The sequence below is a fragment of the Sabethes cyaneus genome, chromosome 3, assembly GCF_943734655.1.
Source record: "Sabethes cyaneus chromosome 3, idSabCyanKW18_F2, whole genome shotgun sequence".
Classification (NCBI taxonomy): Eukaryota; Metazoa; Arthropoda; class Insecta; order Diptera; family Culicidae; genus Sabethes; species Sabethes cyaneus.
Genome location: NC_071355.1, coordinates 252,747,374 through 252,764,797, shown reverse-complemented (window position 1 = coordinate 252,764,797; position 17,424 = coordinate 252,747,374). Strand labels below are relative to the sequence as shown.

The 17,424-nt window shown below is 40.7% G+C and overlaps 1 protein-coding gene across 1 annotated transcript in view; it reads left to right on the top strand.

Annotated features, from left to right (window-relative positions):
* LOC128741092 (transcription factor hamlet-like) overlaps positions 1 to 17,424 on the top strand; it is a 74,450-nt gene that overhangs the window by 8,883 nt on the left and 48,143 nt on the right. The window lies entirely within an intron of this gene.

Genomic DNA, 17,424 nt, shown 5'->3' with positions numbered 1-17,424 from the left:
GGTGAGTTATGAGCCCATGTAGTTGGCAGCCAAGTCAAGAATGAAGATGAAGAAGCGAGCGAAGGAGTGTGTGTGTATGTGCGAAACGACCGCAACCGCACTACAGCCATCATTAAGATATGTTCAGGAAGCCCCGGTTAGCGGGCGGAAACGAGACAGAAAACAGGCCGACTAAAAGCTGATGTAGTCATTATAATTTTATGAATGAGATGATAATCCGAGACAGAGAGCAGGAGAGTTTTCGAGGAAACAATAAAAGGCGGTTGTGCTCTGTTTGGGGTTGGGATTTCTGGGTTTCCTCCAGCACGGGATACGTTTGTTAGATGTTTCGCTAGTGGTGGAGAGCCGTGGATCAATTATTTTGCGGTTACGATGGGATCAAATGAGATTACAACATTGTCATACACGGTGAGGGGTATTTTCCTTTAGCTTTGATTTGGCTGTGATTAGCACCAAGTTGAACGGTTTTCCGGTTTACACGGTGTGGAAAAGTGGCGGGATGAGATATATTTTATTGCGATAATGCGATCATTGCGGAAATTGGCAGAAGAATAATACTTATGGTAAATTGAATGACAACATATGCTTGCATGAAATGGTTAGACTGCATATTTTTTTGCGTGAAAATAATTGAATAATGGACGTCGTTTACTGCTATAATCTGAACACTGAATACTGAATCTTATGCATAATATGTTCAATTCCACTATCGTTAAATTTTTAACGATAATATTTTTTTTGTTTAATTTTTAGAAAATATTTTTTCTGTTTTTTCGGAATTAGATGCTCGGTTTTTGAGTTTTCTGGGAAAACAATGGCGTTCGAATTATTTAAATATTGTTTTCAATAATAAACAATGTCCGTATGCGAAATTTTATGAAATTCTGAAACCCTTCGTATCAAAACATGGCGATAATTTTGAAAAATTGCCTCATGACTCATGTCATTTTTTCGTAATATTATTTTCTAGAAAAATTGAAATTTTTTATAAAAATTAGTTACTTCGAATTATTTAATTTGTTTCTTAATTCTCATGTAATATTAGCAACCTCGTAGCTTGGATGGGTTACAATTACAATCCACAGAGCTAACTATAGTTTGAAAGCTCGGAAGCTAATAATTCTGAGGTACCGCAAGGCAGTAACTTGGAATCACTTTTTGACATTTTATTCTTTTACTCTACTAGACGATTTGTGAAATCTAGAATTGTCTTCAGTATCTTTTGGTTACGTTTGCGAATTGGTGTGACTAGCGTTACTAATTGCGATGCAATGACATTCCTGTGGCTTCCTGGTATTTACATCATATTGGAGGCTTTTCCGGTAGCATGTAACTGGGATAGAAAAAGTGGTAGGAGCAATGAATGAGTTGCTCAGGATAGCAAATCGTAGAATATCATATTGGCGATCTACTGCCAAATCGAACCTTCCCAAACCCAAAGGGGCAAAAGTGAGTCATTCTTTTGCTGTTTTTTTTTAAACAGATTCAACCCTTCAGTTGCCCTGGTTGGAGGGTGGGCATGAATGTACAGATTTTTAGTTGTTTGATTCTTGATTGACCATTGAAGGTTGCCTTCACTAGTCGATTGGCTGCTGACTTTGATTGGAAATTGCTTGATTTTTCCATGATTGATTCCATGCGTTGTTTCATAGTTTGAACGATTAGCGAACGTCTCTGGGTGTGAAGATCTGGCTGTATGGCGCATGCTGTAGTAATTTGAACTTGGTGTAAGTTGTGAAATTTGAACTTACCAAACATACCAAGATTAAACATTAATTAGGGTGGATCCGCCGAAAGGGAAAGTCCGTGGCGTGACCAATGTATTTTAAGGTTGAGCCGGTGAAAGTGGGTGTAAAGGTTGTGGCCAACGCAAGCTAGTATTGAGAGAGGGAAAGTCCAAAGAGAGGGAAAAGCCTAAAGGTGTTAGACCTAAAAAAAGCACAGCCATGGATCTAAACGTCCTGTTGAGAACATGACCCTTCTTTATCGACTGATTTCGCAGCCGGATGTTAGAGTATAGAACAATTACGGGGCAGGTGCAACGATCCTACTGACTCTTTGTAGCACCTACCAGCCAAGAAAAGTGTTAGGCCTATGAAAATTGAATCGGAATGAGTCCATGGCCGATGTTTTGAAAACGTTGGATGGGTAGAATGTCATGGCCATTGACCTCAGGAAGGTTAGGTTCATAGGTACAGTTAGGTACAGTATTAATGACAAGATATGGTAGATACTGGGACGAATATGCGTGTTCTAACAAAGAGTTTAGAACAAGTAGTATTTTCTATTTAGGGTAGTCACATTCCAAAACGGAGAGCAGCTTCCCTATAGGTTATTGGCCAGAGATTACGGATTTCAATATAACAAAATAAGAATAATCCAAATAATTCACAATTGACCTGAAATTATATTATTATTCAATTGTTATTTTACGTGGGGGGAGGATGTGGCATCCTGGTATTAATATTATATTAGAGGATTTATCTAGAATGTGTATTTTGTGTTGTTTACATATTATTTTGGTAGCTGCCGGTAAAATGTAACTGGGACAGAGAAAGTTGCTCAGAAGAAGCTGGCCGACGAGTTCCCGCCAAAACGTGGTGCGAGTCAGTTACGCAGGGTAGCAAATCATGGAACATCACAATTTCATTTGATCAAATCATCTACCGTATTCAATTTTCAGAATTGCAAAGCAAAGTCTTGGATAAACCGTTTTTAAGACATTACTCTCCTTAATCAACAGACTTTGCTTTCCTTAATTAGAGTATTGGACAATTACGGGGCTAGTGCAACGATCCTATTGACTCTAACAGCACCGTCCAGCCGAGTTACGGACATGCGACGACTGGTTTGTTAGACCAGCATCATACCTCGAAGCTAACTGCTAGCTACAGAATTGACTATTAGGTATTGAAAATGGTGTGATTCTCGTTCCTAAACTGGCGTTTGAACGATACCTGCGATATGTCAAAAAAAAAAAAAAATAAATGGACGAGAATTCGAAGACTCACATTGTATTTCGACCTCCGCTTCTCAAAACTGTTTTGATCTCATCGGAATTGGTTTCATCGGAATCTGCGAATAGAACATGTACAGAGGAGATTAAAAGTTGTTGAGTTGGTTCTGCGTAATCGATTTAAATAGCTTATTTTTGTATCTTGCTTGACCTAGCTTCAAAATCAATACGCTTTATTAGTGACAAAACGGTGAGAACGATTCTCCCAAACTGTACCAAAACGCTTTTAACCCGCAGAATTTTTGCGCAGAAACGAAAGTGAATCATGGCTAATAATAATTTTCCGCGGTACCGCAAGGCAATAGTTTGGGACCTCTTCTGTTTGTCATATTTTTTAATGGTGTTGCCCAAAATGATCACGACTGAGTTGAAAAACCGCACCGATTGGAAAGCGATGAGATTTTGTTTAAATGTGCCCAATTTGCAATGTGGGGATGGCTAAATTAATTATACGTATAATTTATGTTCCAGATTCTAAAGAAAATTTATCGATAAGAGTCCAGCTTTTTCGGTAGCATAATAGTAGTCGGATAATACCATTTTCGGATATTCAGACGGCTTGAAATAAAACCCAATTTTCTCTCAACTCTCGTCCACTGTGAATAACCCACACTGGGATCGTTTTCAGTTATTAAAATCATTTCCAATCATCTGTAACTGATCCGTCTGCCGAAAATGCACCGCGCTCAGCACGGCAAAAAGTGGCCCACGGACGAATTGACGAACGTGGCTTTCCGGGATTCACGCTTGTTCATCCCTTCGCTTTTATGTTTCGCACTTTTCGGCGGTCGACCGGCGCGCGGTGCGATGTGATGGTGGGTGCCCTTTCGGTGTTTGGATTTTGTGCGGACAAAGCAAATTGTCGGCTTACTACCGACATACTATGTAGCAAGCAAGTTTGGTCGGGTTTCTTTTTCCATCATTGACTGCGGGTGCCGGTGGTTCGTGGTGGGTGCCTTGCAGTAAACAAACAAAGCTTCAGTTTTGGTTAAATCCGCGACGATGCGATCGTTCGGGCGTTTGGCGTTGACAACTGTTGTTGTTGGTTTTGCGGCTCAGCAGCAGCAGCGGTCTGCGGAAAGCTTGCGGAGAACGACGAAGCGAAACGGATTAGGTTACAGGCCTAAATGAGCAATCAATATGTTGCAATTTTGTGCCGGTAATTCGCACACCAGCCGGCGAGGAAAATTTGATTGTCAAAATAGAGCATGTTGGGCATTCTATTTTATGCTCCTGTAAGGAACAAGATTGATGGCGCCTTGTACGTGTGCGTAATCAACAAACGGAAAAGTGCTTCTAAGAAAGCAGTTATCCTTTCCTGACAACTCGTCTCGTTGAGTGAAAAATGATGACAACATTAAGTTGTTACCTAAACAGATAAACCTCTGCCATTTAGTGCGGCAGCCAACACCAATTGAGAAATTGATTCACCTCCTTGGTAGCAAAAGGAAAGCACCATTAATTTTCGTTCCACACTTCTCAAGTGTGATGAAAAATCGTTTGTGGTAATGATGGTGCCAAAATTGCCTTCCTTATGTGCTCCGTGCTCCGGCAGATGAAGTTAAAAAGATACCAATTTTATTCCTCTGTTAGGTAGTATTCTGTAAATTTTTTATACACGAAAGGATCTGCTGGGGGAGACCAGGTAGCGCACCGGTAATAGGGATGATGCGGGCTGATGAGTTTTGTGACAGTTCGGGACGACTTAATCGAATACTTTCTCCTGCTTCAATGGACAGCTCGGAGATTGTTTCGTTTTGTTGCCGATAGGGATCTTTAATTTTGCGAAATGTGCATGTGTGTGAGATGCATCTCGTCTTGGTGGTCAAATTTTGCCATTTAGCAGCATCTTCGGTATGTTGGCAAATACTTGTAAGGAACGTGATTGATGGCTTATGGAAATCGGATGCTTATCAAATTATGTTCGATCTTCCTGCTTGACGGTGCTAATTGTGTTTACTCACAACTATTACGTTCGATGACAGTTGTATGAAATTGATTGTCTGTATTAACGGAAGATTCCATATCTTTTGTTGAAGAGTTTTCATCAGGAGACATTTGTTGTGACAGTGACAAATGTCGCATCGAACTGAAAGGAAATTCGGTTTGAATCTCGAACCTCATTCGAGTTGACCGACCGATCCTTGTCACCTAGATTATTGGCACTTTCTTGCTAAGCCTCCTTTCCGAAGGTGTTTGTCGGAAGCTATTTAACTGCGGATATTAATTATCATCCAATGAGTTAGCAGCTTGCGCCACATTGTTATCGTTTCCTTTTCGAAGCGAAATTTTTGCCAAATTTCTTGCCAATTTTAAGTGTCAAGGGATTATGATGGTTTTCTTTTCTTTGTCAACTGGTGAAAGACAATGCTGGCATGTTATCTCATTGATGAGCGAAACGCACTTTCGTCCAATGTTCAAAGACGAGCCGATAATTATTTTTGCTCGTGTGTGAGTGTGTGAGAAAGAGATAGAGTGAAGTGAAGATAATCCCTTTTGGTAGAGTAACGAACGGTGTCAATAGCCACACGCAGATTTGAAAGAAAATATTCAGGTAGCTAATCTTCCATTCAATATTTCCTCCAGATGGATGGAAACTGGAATCAGAACATTAGTCGTTCGTTCTGTCGGTTTCGTCTGTGAATATACATTTTGGACGCGCTGGATGCTACGGGCAAATAGAAACATTAATATGCCTTTGTTCTGCAACTGCAGAAGAACCCTTCTGGAAGTGTCAATCAAAGGAAGAGCTTCTAGCAGTTTGTCACCTTTCCATGAAAAAAAAGTCAGCCATAGTGGTTTGAAGATAATGCAAGTGATAACTTTAAATTGCAAGGAAACTAGACAGTGGTTTACTAAATGTTTCCAGGAAATATCATTTTTTGACTTAAGTAAAAAAAGTTTTATAATTTCCAGGATAATGTCAAATTGAGATTACAATTCTAACTCATCAAATCAGCGAATCGGGCCCATTTCCCGCAAAAACATCCCTACCGAGCTGGGCAAAAATTAACACCACCGGAACAGTAGCAAATGACACTCTTCTTGATACCTACGGTTGCTGCAGTAGCAGCAGCAGCAGACATTTATAGGGGGTAATTTGTGTCTAGTCCCGTAAGTCCCGAGCCTTGTCTATCGGTGGTCTGTTCGAGTCCGCGTCCCTACCGGGGCGCTCCCATCAGGGACGACTGAATGCGTGTAATAAATCTATTTGGGTTTCGGTTTAAGGCTCATTTTGCTTGTTTTGCCACTGTTGTTGGCTGCCGAGGGATGCTGCTTGCGGATGATGATGAGCATCTAGCTTCTGTTGACGACGAGTGCTGATTTGAGTGACAAGCGGCGTGAAATCCAATCAAAGCCTGGGGTTTCAAGGATTAATTATTTATTGAGCAGATATTGCAGTCTTCTTTTTTTTTCGAAAAAAAAAGCCATCGTCATTTTCTGCGAACAACTGTCGGAAATACTGGCGAAAAAACTCTTAAGAAGATTATCGCCGGAGTGTGAAACCTCCAGGAGGGTTTTGTGCGCCAACATAGACAAGATGTTACCCTTTTAACTGACAGGATATATTCTCCTTGTTGACAGTGTCTTGTATCTGTAGGGACTGATCTTTTAACTGTCGTGACTGGTTTTCTCTCACGAAGATGATGTCCGGCTTCGCTGTCAATCAAATTCGCACTGGTCGCGCGTTTTGTACTACTTTGTTGACAACCGTTCCGGGGGTCCAGTTTTCCCCGGTTAAATTAACATATTTAAAAGGGTTTTAAATAGTCCCAAATCAACTGACCACTGGCTATCGCATTTCCTTGTTGGTTTCTACAGGCGAAAAGTTGTAATCCTAGATAAACCATGACCATGGGTGGAATTGCGCGCGCCGATTGTAATTATTGGTGGTGGTGACTTTTTGATTACCTGCTTCGGGAAAACCCTTTATTTACCAAGCGGTTCGGTTTCAAATTACCAACCGACAAATCATTCAGCTGTCAATCACGGTGATGACTTCTCGTGCGGCAAATGCCATGCCGTTAAGAGTCGCGGCGTGTCTCAATAAATCATTTCGCGCCATTTCTTCCGATGCACAACCCAGTTGTTGTGAGTTGTTCTAATTTTAATTTCCTACCCTTCTTATCGAAGTGGGTAGTTGTAATAATTATTTTCAATTATTGTAAGACTGCAACCGTTTGTAATCTACTACTGTTTGACTGTCTGCCAGCTTGTGTTGCTTTACGTCCTTTTCGTTTGGTGCCAATGTGTTGGTGATAAACTTTAATTAAACAGGCTGAGATTTGCCGGCGCGAATCTTCCGCTGCTGGCGTACAGTGTTTACGGGGTATGTACGTCCCACACTCGTGACAGCAACCGGAGACAATGGACGGGGCGTCATACTTTGCAGTAATTAAACAAAATTAGAGTCGCTCAGTCGTAAATTAGCTGCTGCCTGCTGCTGGCTGGTTGGTTGGATGGCTGGCTGCCCTCTTCCTTCCCTTCCTAGCGTGTGTTCTTGTTACGTAAGCTCTGCTCTAGTGCAGTGGCTGGATGAGATGAAAATGTCAACTCATTAAAATTTGAACGATGATGAAGTTGAACAGTGAAAATCATTCGTGCGAAAGTGTGTGTAACATGTGTTGCGTGCTTTCATGTGTGAGATGACAGAAAACGAGTTATAAATTTGTTGTTTTTTGTTCATCGTGAACATTTTCAATGGGAAGCACTTGAAAAATGGCTGCAATGATTTTAATTAAAGGTTTCTATTTTTTTTATTTATTAACCCAGGTGGTCATTCACCACTTGAAGAAAGGTTTCTATTGTTTGCAGTCATATTTTCATATGTTTTATTATATCATTGTACCTAATACCTAAACCAAGTTAAATTATTTTTCGCGTAAAGTTTTTGAGTGATGACAATAAGAATGACCGCTCTGGATCACTCGTTAGGATCAAGTTTCTAAAACAATAATCAGCACAATTATTATTTAATGTTTAATATCAAAATAGTTATTATAAGTTAACCTTCTTAGAGCCAGAAACGGGACCATGCACACGCAAAAATACGCACACACAAGGAAACTACGACTAATACAAGTTTTCTCGGCAAATTCTCTCAGAAAAAAAAAACTTGTGAAGAAAATTCTTTCGGCAAAAATAAAAATTTCCCCGGTAATAATACTCTCGGAAAAACTTGCCCAGCAAAAATTCTCTGGTCATGTTTTCCCCGCAATAATTACCTCTGCAAACGACGAAGCTCTTCGAAAATTTTCTCGACAAAGTTTTTTTCCGAAAAAATATTTCGCCCTAAAGTCTTTCTTCGAAACTTCTTTGACAAAGTTTTTCTGGGCAAAAAATGTGAGCGTGTAGATATGCTTTATTGGTTTCACTGTTCCTGGTTTTTGCTGTCAGGTCTTGTGTGCCAGTTAGCAATGTGATGGTGATCTACATCTTCATAAAAATCGTCAAGAATTCTTAATTTGGTTTTGTTCTAGTCATTCATGAAGCACATTATTATTCTCAGCTTTCGTTATTGGTCCTGAGGCTAGGTTCTGAGTATTTGTTGCAAGGGATCAGCATCGCTTGCTTTTGTGCCTCGTTCGTTGCAACAACTTTGACAACCAAATTTATCCGAAACGTGACCGGATGAAACCGTGAAAGTGTGCTACTTGGGTTAGTTCTCTCGTTAAACACTTTTTCGGACAGCAATGAACAGCAAAAATTCTCTTAGAAAAGTTTTCTTGGCAATACTTCTATTGCAAAAAAAAATTAGCAGGAGTTTTCTTTGCAGTTTCTAACGGCGAAAGTTTTATTGTCGCAAATTTCGGGCTAAAAAAATTTCTCAGCAAAAACAATTCCCGAAAAACTTTTTTCTTTTTACCAAAAATTCTCTCAGCAAAAGTTTTTTTTGGCGAAACTTTTCTTGGAAATACTTTCTCAAAAAACGTTCTCTTGGCAAACATTCGATCTGCCAAAATGTCCTCAGTAAAAAAGGAAATTCTAATAGGAGTTCTCAGCTGAAGTTTCGATGGTTAAATAATTCTGGTTAAACGTTTCTCGGCAGGAAGCTCTCCCAGCATGAATTCTTTTGTGAAATTGTCCATCTTCTAATATTTCAATGCCTGTAAAAGACGGTAAGTTTTGCGGGTGCGCCCAAGGAAGATTTCGTAGTGCGTATCGAACAAACTTATGCTCCACTGAATCAATTCGGGAAATCCACAATTCTTCCTAGGGGGACCATACAATTGACGCGAATTCGAGGTTGGATCTTACCAATGAACAATACAATGCGCGAAGACACAGTGGAGCGGTGAAGTCAGCAGCAACTTTCCAAATAAAATCTAGCTGGACCTAGATGGACCTAGAACGCCGGTCGACTGGATTCGAAACAGTTTCATCGATGGAATAGTTGAACAGAACAGGATTCTTCAAACGCCGATAAGAAACTACACAGCACTTCGCTTTACTAATCACAGGACCATCGGCACCACCCGGTAAACCTGTCAAGCATATCAATCATCTAAGTTTCGGATGGCTAGATAAATCTTCAAATCATCCGCGTAGATCTGCACAAAGCCGTTTGCTAGAATCAGGGAGACATCATTGAAGCAAAACCACGATTAGAAGTGGTCCGAAATTACTTCCTTGAGGAACACTACACTGCGGAGTGAATGTTACCGATCCTATCTTTGCATATAACTGTCGGTTTGTTAATTAAGATTTCAGCCAGTCACAAATCCTATCCAAGAAGCCGAGACGCCGAAATTTGGCGTAAAGTATTTCATGGTCCACCGTGTCGGAAGCTGCTTTGATGTCTGTATGTACCACATCGATTTGCACACCACTGTCTATATTTCTTATACAGAAGGGAGTAAACACATAGAGGTTCGCCTCTAAAAAACGTTTTACAAACTGCATTACGTTGTTTCAAACGGTAAAACGATTCCATAAAGGACTATCCCGTCACGGTCAAAACGATTCGTGATTTCAACAACAGTGTCTAGATGCAATTGAACGTGGTTACAATCCTTGCTTTTGTCCGGTGGAATATAGACAACGCCAAGGAAAATTGCCTTGTCACTAATTTCACCTTGTCATAAATTTTCGACAGTATGTCCGCTGGATAGATGGACAGAAACAGCATTGATGTTTTTCGCAACGGTTATTAAAACTCCACCACCAGTTTGTCGCAAACTATTTTGTGCATCACGGTCAACCCAGAAGACATTTTAATCACTGCTGAGTAATTGGCAAAAGGTGAAACGTACGCATCGTACGAAAACTCTAAGGTACTCAGAAATACTTGATTTTCAGTCCACGAACGTTTTGATAGAAGATTCGAATTTGACAGAAGAACAAGAATTCCTCTACACTGTACTCGGTCCTAGACTATTCGTCGCTAAACGTAGCGCGTTTCGATACACGCAAGTCGGCTTCAACCTAACACGTTGGACCCCTCTATTCCTGCTGCCGAAGGGGTTCTTGAAGAGAACAGATATCACTGCACAGTCGTCCGGCATCCTTGCGACGTGGCCGGCCCACCGCAGTCTCCTAACTTTCGCCAGGTGTACGATGGAAATCTCTCCAAATAGCGCCTGTAACTCGTGGTTCGTGATAAAAAATAAACTTACAAAATGCCAATAATTGAAGTTATATCGCCTATTGTAAATAATCGTCATATGCCGGAGTGGTTTATGGAGGCTATATTTGGTTATAACGTGTTCCTACTTGTTGAGGCCGTGATGGGCAATGCAACTGAAGCGAAGAGAGTATAGCAGGACAATCATTGATTCTCGCTAGAATTTTATGGGCCGTCGTAGCTGTGATGTCTTTCCTTCGTAGTTCAAGTGAAGTGACACTGATCAATGCGCAAAGCTCCTTATAAGGTCGTTAATCTTCATATAGTTACTGTCGCATCACTCGTCAAACGTGCTAATCAGCTCTTGGCAGTTTCAGGGAGTCCATTTCGGCGCGAATGGTTGTGTAAATTTTAATGTTATCCGAATAAAACTATCGCGTAAGTGGAAGTAGTATTACGATCAATCATTTATAAGCAGCGAAAACAGTAAAGGTCCTAGAGTGCTACCCTGAGGTACTCCTGAGCAATTTCCGAACCAGTCAGATAGATGCAGCTAATTTCACAATCATTTTGCTATGTTTTAAGAGTTTTCAAGTTTGTCAAGAGTCATTGTTCTTAGTTTATCGAGTTTAGCTTACAAAATGCCAGGATCGACTCGGTCAAACAACGCCTTCCGGTCGGTATAAACGGCGTCAATCTGATCTAGCTGCTCCATAGTACGCAAGCACATAGACGTAAAATCTATCAAATGTGTAGAAACTGATCTACCGGGAAAAAATCCGTGCTGTGAGGTGGATACGTATAGTTTTTTTCACGTGAAAAATTACCCAATTATTACTTTCGTCATTTTTCTGAAAACCGAAAACATATGAAAGACGACTTCCAATCACTAGGAAACTGCAGATGAGAGAGACATTGAATATTAGAGAAATAGGTGATTTTAAAACATTGCATAATTTCTTCAGCAGTAGACCATCCAGGCCACGACTGTTGGATTGTTTCAGTTTACAAATAGCCTCGAAAACTGCATCTTTATATATAATAAGGTTCGAGAACAGCTTTTGTATGAAAAACCGGCTAGTCCCTTTAGCAGCAGTTTTTGACTAATTTAAATTGTTTGCTCCTCGTCATTGTTTTTGCCAGCTGCAATCCAATCTAACACCAAATCTTGAGAGAGAAAAAAAACCGCAGATAATTGGTTTATTATTACCAGTGTCGATTAGATAATACATTTGATGGATACACAAAGCAAGAAAGACATTTTCCACTACACACCCGAAAGCCTCGACGTAAAACCGCACAGCAAACAGTAAATTTCCCACCAACATAGTATGGACTTAATCCCTTCTCTCACCCTGCTGGCGGCACATAGATAAGTGCATCTTCTCCGTCGACCGGGTCACACTTGGATGCATTTCAAACGGAGCGACACAGCCGACAGTGCAAGGAAGGGTCACATGTACGTACAACGTACGGTCGGTATGATACGAGAGCAGTAGCGAAAGACAGAAACGATGAACTCATAAAGTCGAGTGCTGTTGACGTTAGCACTCATCCTGGCGCTCGGCCGTCGAAAGCCATTCTTGTGTTGCGTTGTGTTTATTTAGGAGCTTGGCTGTGAAGAGACTATCCTCGGCAGACACCCGAGACACTGAGCTGCCACTGATCCGCTTCCAGAGGTCGTACCCAATTTTCCACTTAATTATGGAGTTATTAAAAAGTGTCGACCCTTTGCCAGGACAGCAACGACGCATAAAATGAGAGATTTATCGGAATCAATTAATTTCTTCATCCTCTCCGATTGCCCCTGTGTTTCATCCTCTAGAAGCGACTACGTCACAGATGGGTCCGTCCGATGTGGTCAGTTCTGCAGTGACTAATTGATGGCAATTAATCGGTGACGCCTACACATTGCTCACCGCGTCGGGTGTTATGTAATCTGTTCCATTGATGGTCATCCTTGCGCTCCAAAAGTGACACAACAGGAAGGGCGTTTTGGTATGGGATGGGCGACACCGCAGTGCAGGGACAACACTGATGGCGGTCTCAATTACCAAGGTACCTTTTTGTGACAATGGATAAATCAATTTCATAGAGCGTCTGTGCAGACACCGTGGGCTTATGCAAAAGCCGCAACACGACACGAGAGCCTATACAACTGTCAATCAAAACTGTCAATCCCCGGTTGTTTTCCGTTCGGGATGGACTTATGCAGCATCGAGCAAATTTGCATACCGTGACAGAGTGAAAATTAGAGCTGCCTTTTCTACGGACTGACTATCAAGCCATATCGTCCCATTCGGAAATCAATAAACAAGCAATTATGGTTGAGAGGTTTCTCAGATCCGGACATTAAAAATTCATAACACTCAATTATCGATCGATTGTTGCCTGAGAGGATGGTTTCCATCGGAATCACTTTTCCGTTCGGAATTCAAAATCGAAGTTAAAAAAAAGTTAAAGCACACGATACTGCTGAGAATTTCCCAAAGTGCACCGCTCTTTTCGTTCAGAAGCCGGAGGGAAACCGACCGCCTTAGAAAAACACTCCTCCAATAATTTAATCAAAATTGAGCAACAACGTCCGTACAGCAGTGCCAGAGGGGATAGCAAAACGGAGGTGGAGAAAAGAACATATTTCCCACATTAGCCCGAGCTAACTCAAGTATTTCAGATAGAGGGGAAGAGCTCTGCAACGCTCGGAGGAAGATAAAAAACCGCGTGTGATTATGGAAACTGATTTTTTGGCCTGGGAAATCTGGAGGAGAAGATTATTTGGATGAACCGAACTCCGTGAGAAATTTAATCGAACCAATTTTTTTTCCGAACAGTTCGAAACCAAACAGAAATAGTTCAGTTTGATTGCTTTTGCTTACAACTAGTTCGGTCACGATACAGTCCGTGTCCGGCTAAAACTTTTCGTCCACTACAACTTTACTGGGCAGTGAGTTCGGTTATTGCTTCCATAAAAGCCAGAAGGCGCTGTTCGAATCCGATTTACAACGGCAATAACAAGAGTAAAAACAACATAATTTTTCCGATGTGGCACCCTTCCTTTTAGTATCACTTTAGGCACCCTTTTAATGCGGTTCCCCTCGATACAGATATCCACCCTCGCAACTAGGAATTTATTACATTATTACACAATCCATCCCTGCCACGATTTTCGACGCCGCCCGAAACGACTTTATACATTTTTAGCAAGATATCATTACAGCTCAGCTCAAGGGTCAAGTGCGTGTGACTGACAGACTGGCAATTGACTCCGGCCGTATGATTTATTGCCGCTGATAGAGAGCTCCAAACGGCGTCCGGAGTATTCTAATTGCTGCTGTAAGTCAGTGTAAAACAGATCTACAGAACCCATGAGCGAGTGCGTTGGCTAATAATGATCGCAGGCCAGTCGTCAAATGCGATACCATCGGCGATAAAACTAAACTGTTGTGAAAGTCCAGTTCGAGACCTCCACCCAAAGCAACTGAGTCACTGAGACCACTCGTAAAATCGCCCTCAATAAGCCATCAACTTACAGTCGTTCTCTCATAAGCGCATTGAAACGTAAGACGGATTTACGATCCGTCCTGGATTCAAGATGGCGATCTATTTCTGGTGCCATGCAAACACGCCATCTCGCACCTCCCTGCTTGACAAATATTAATCAATGTCATTTTCTTTGATTATCTGCCCATAATTGATATTTCAGCTCCAGATTTGTGCCAAAAATAACAGTCGTTTATCAATCTGATCCGACGGTCTTATCATCTTTCGCCATATTGCACGCTCAATTAGCACCGGAATCCATTGGAAACAGTTGCCGCTCGGCTCGCTCGATTGCTCGACTATATTCCCACACGCTCCGCTGGAACCGAAATTGATCGGTGCCTTCCACAGGAGCTGCAAACTCGCCTTCCGCTTGCCCAAAGCATTCGTTATCTTTGCCAGATATTTCGGGACCGCTCGCTTGTGGAAATCCGTTTCATCGCATTTCACACCCCGGCAGCCACGGTTGACTGACGGAAAGTTTAATTCCAAATTTCCACAATTCATCACGCAACAGCAGATCGGTTGTTGTTGATGATAACCAAACCAAAATTTATTCGAATTTTTTTATCATCCTTCCCTTTTTTTCTGATTTTAACGTGTGCCAAATTCTACAATGTAATTTTGCAAATGTTTTGAATTTTTTCCAGAGTTTTGCCTTAAGGTTTGCGCGCGTTAAATTTCCACACCACGCCCGGACGAGCTAACATTAATGCTCAACCAATATTTATAACCGTCTCGGGTTGCGAGTTAAAAACTCGACACAATCAGAGGGCTGACTAAATTCAATTTTTTTCTGACTCCCCAGATCAAACGACGGGTACATCCACACACACACGGGGGCTCCCACACGAGTCCACCCATCAGCTAATGGGAAAAATTTGTTCTGCCGTGAACGTGGTCACCAGGGCGAAACCTTTTTGTGACAAATTAATTCCGGATGAAAAATCGACATCCAACTCCGACAAAACCAACCAGAAGTGAGACCGACAGTAAAAAAACCATTCGTGCTCAAATTTAAATTAAAAAGTTGCAATAAAATTATGATTAAAAATTCATGCATATGCACTTCTCGCTTCAGACTCACACATACATACACACCCCCTCCATACATCCCAACCCCTGCATTCCTTTTGCACTCGACGGAAAGTTACTAATTACGAGAAGTTCAAAGTTATAACTATCAAAATGATGAAATTTTCTCACGAATCTGCTGGGAGGCACGAGTTTGGTTTGGCACTCGCGAAAGGCAAAATAATGATGCACTAAGCAGCAGCAAAAAAAAAAAAAAGAATATACACTACACATCAAAGCAAAGCAAATGGGAGGGTGGTGGAATGCGATTCACAAGTTGGCAAACTGATATGGCTGTTGAGCGAAAAATAAGTTATAATTTACTAATATTTGAACTTGTGTATTTGGGTTTTTCACGTTTCAAAATTATTGGATCAAATCTAAAACTTTGAGAATACATTCCGTAATGTGTCAAAAATACTAAAATTACCGAAATAGAGTTTGACGAATCAAAAACTGCCGAGAAAACTTGTTCAATATCTCTGATCTCGCCAAGATAAATTTTACTGAAGAACCGGAGAATGTTTACAGAGAAAACTTTGCTTTTTTTTCACCGAGAAAAGTTACCAAAAAATCTTCTATTGAGAGATTTTGGTCAGAAAATCTTTGACATGAAAAGAATCAACTTATATCGAGAAAATTGTAGAAAATTGAACCTTGTAGCGTCTTTCTGCACAGCCCGCTCACGAGGCTAACAACTCGTGAGCAGCCAGCAGCCCATGAATGCTAACGACACACTGGGATACAGATTTTGCATTGCTTTTTCTTTTCTTCTTCATCTTTCACCCTCGACTACGCACGCGTGCAAGAGTGCGATCCCTCGCGAGTAATCGCTATCAGCTGCTCGGGCTGCAATAGCGAGCGAGAGCAACGACCGTGTCTGTCAGCTAAATACGCGATCGTAAAAACTCGACCGAGTTCATGAAAAACCAAGAGCGAGAGACTGAAAAAGATGCTCATGCCGGCGAGTTCTTTAGAACGAGAACGCGTGTGTTAGAAAACTAGACCACAGGAGCGTGTTCTTCGCAACGCTGTATTTCTCGTGAGGGTGTTTTTGTCGAAAAATGTTTGCCGATAAAACTTGTGCTAAAAATTGCATACGCATTAACTCGTTTCCAAAAAAAGTTGTCTAAATTTTGCAGAGAAAATGTTTGCCGAGAACAGATTTGTTAAAGAAGTTAAGCTTTTTTGCGGAAAAAACTTTTGCCCAAAAAAATATCTAGCGAAACATTTTTTACCGAAAAACTATTGTATGGCAAACTTTTGCCCAGAAAAAAATTGTCGTGATATTTGGATGCTTTTATCGAGAGATTTTATGTATAGAATTTTTTTCGACAACCAAGTTTTCCCGAAAAAAATTGGTTGATAGTTATTTTATCGATAGTATTTTTGTCGAAAAAATATTAGTCCAGTGCATTAGCATTTGCATTAGCATTTTGGCGAGTCTGCCAAAAGAATTTTCGCCGGGAAAACTATTTTAGTAAAAATCTCTACCGATTGAAATTTTTCCAAAAAAGCCAATAATTTTTTTTGAAAGAACTTTAGCTAAGAAAATTTTTACCGAGAAAAGTTTGTGTCAAAAAATGCAGCGAAAATTTTTGCCGAAAAATGCTATTTCCCAGAAAAATTCTTCCGACTGAAATTTTGCTACGAGCATTTTTGCCGTGAAAACTTTTATAGTGTGACATTTTCGCGACGAAATTTTTGCCAAGGAAACATTGGCTTAGAAAAGATTTACCGAGGAAACTTTTTTCCAAGGAAATTTTTGCCAATTTTTTTTGCGAAACATGCTTTTTACAGAGAAAATCCTTTTCTTAAGATATGTTCTGTTCCGAGAACTTAAGAATGTTGTCGAAGAAAAGCTACTCCAACAAACTTTTGCTGGGAAACATTTTGAGGAGAATTTTCTGCTGCGAGAATTTTAGTCGAGTAAACTATTGGCGATGCATGCTTTTGCTGCAAAAATTTCAAATCTTGTGCCGAAAGAATTCCTGCCGTGTAGATTTACGTTGTGTGTTTTGCCAAGATATTTTCCGGGATAACCTATGTGGAGAGTATTGTTGATAAAAAACTTGCCGACAAAACTTTTGACTGAATAATTTTTGCCTTGAGAAATATTGAAGAAATATTGAGAAAACCGAACGAACTTTTCTTAAGGAAGCTTTTTGAGAAGAAAACTTAATTTGAAGGATATATTAGGCTGTATGAATAAAAGAGTTAGAGCAAATGC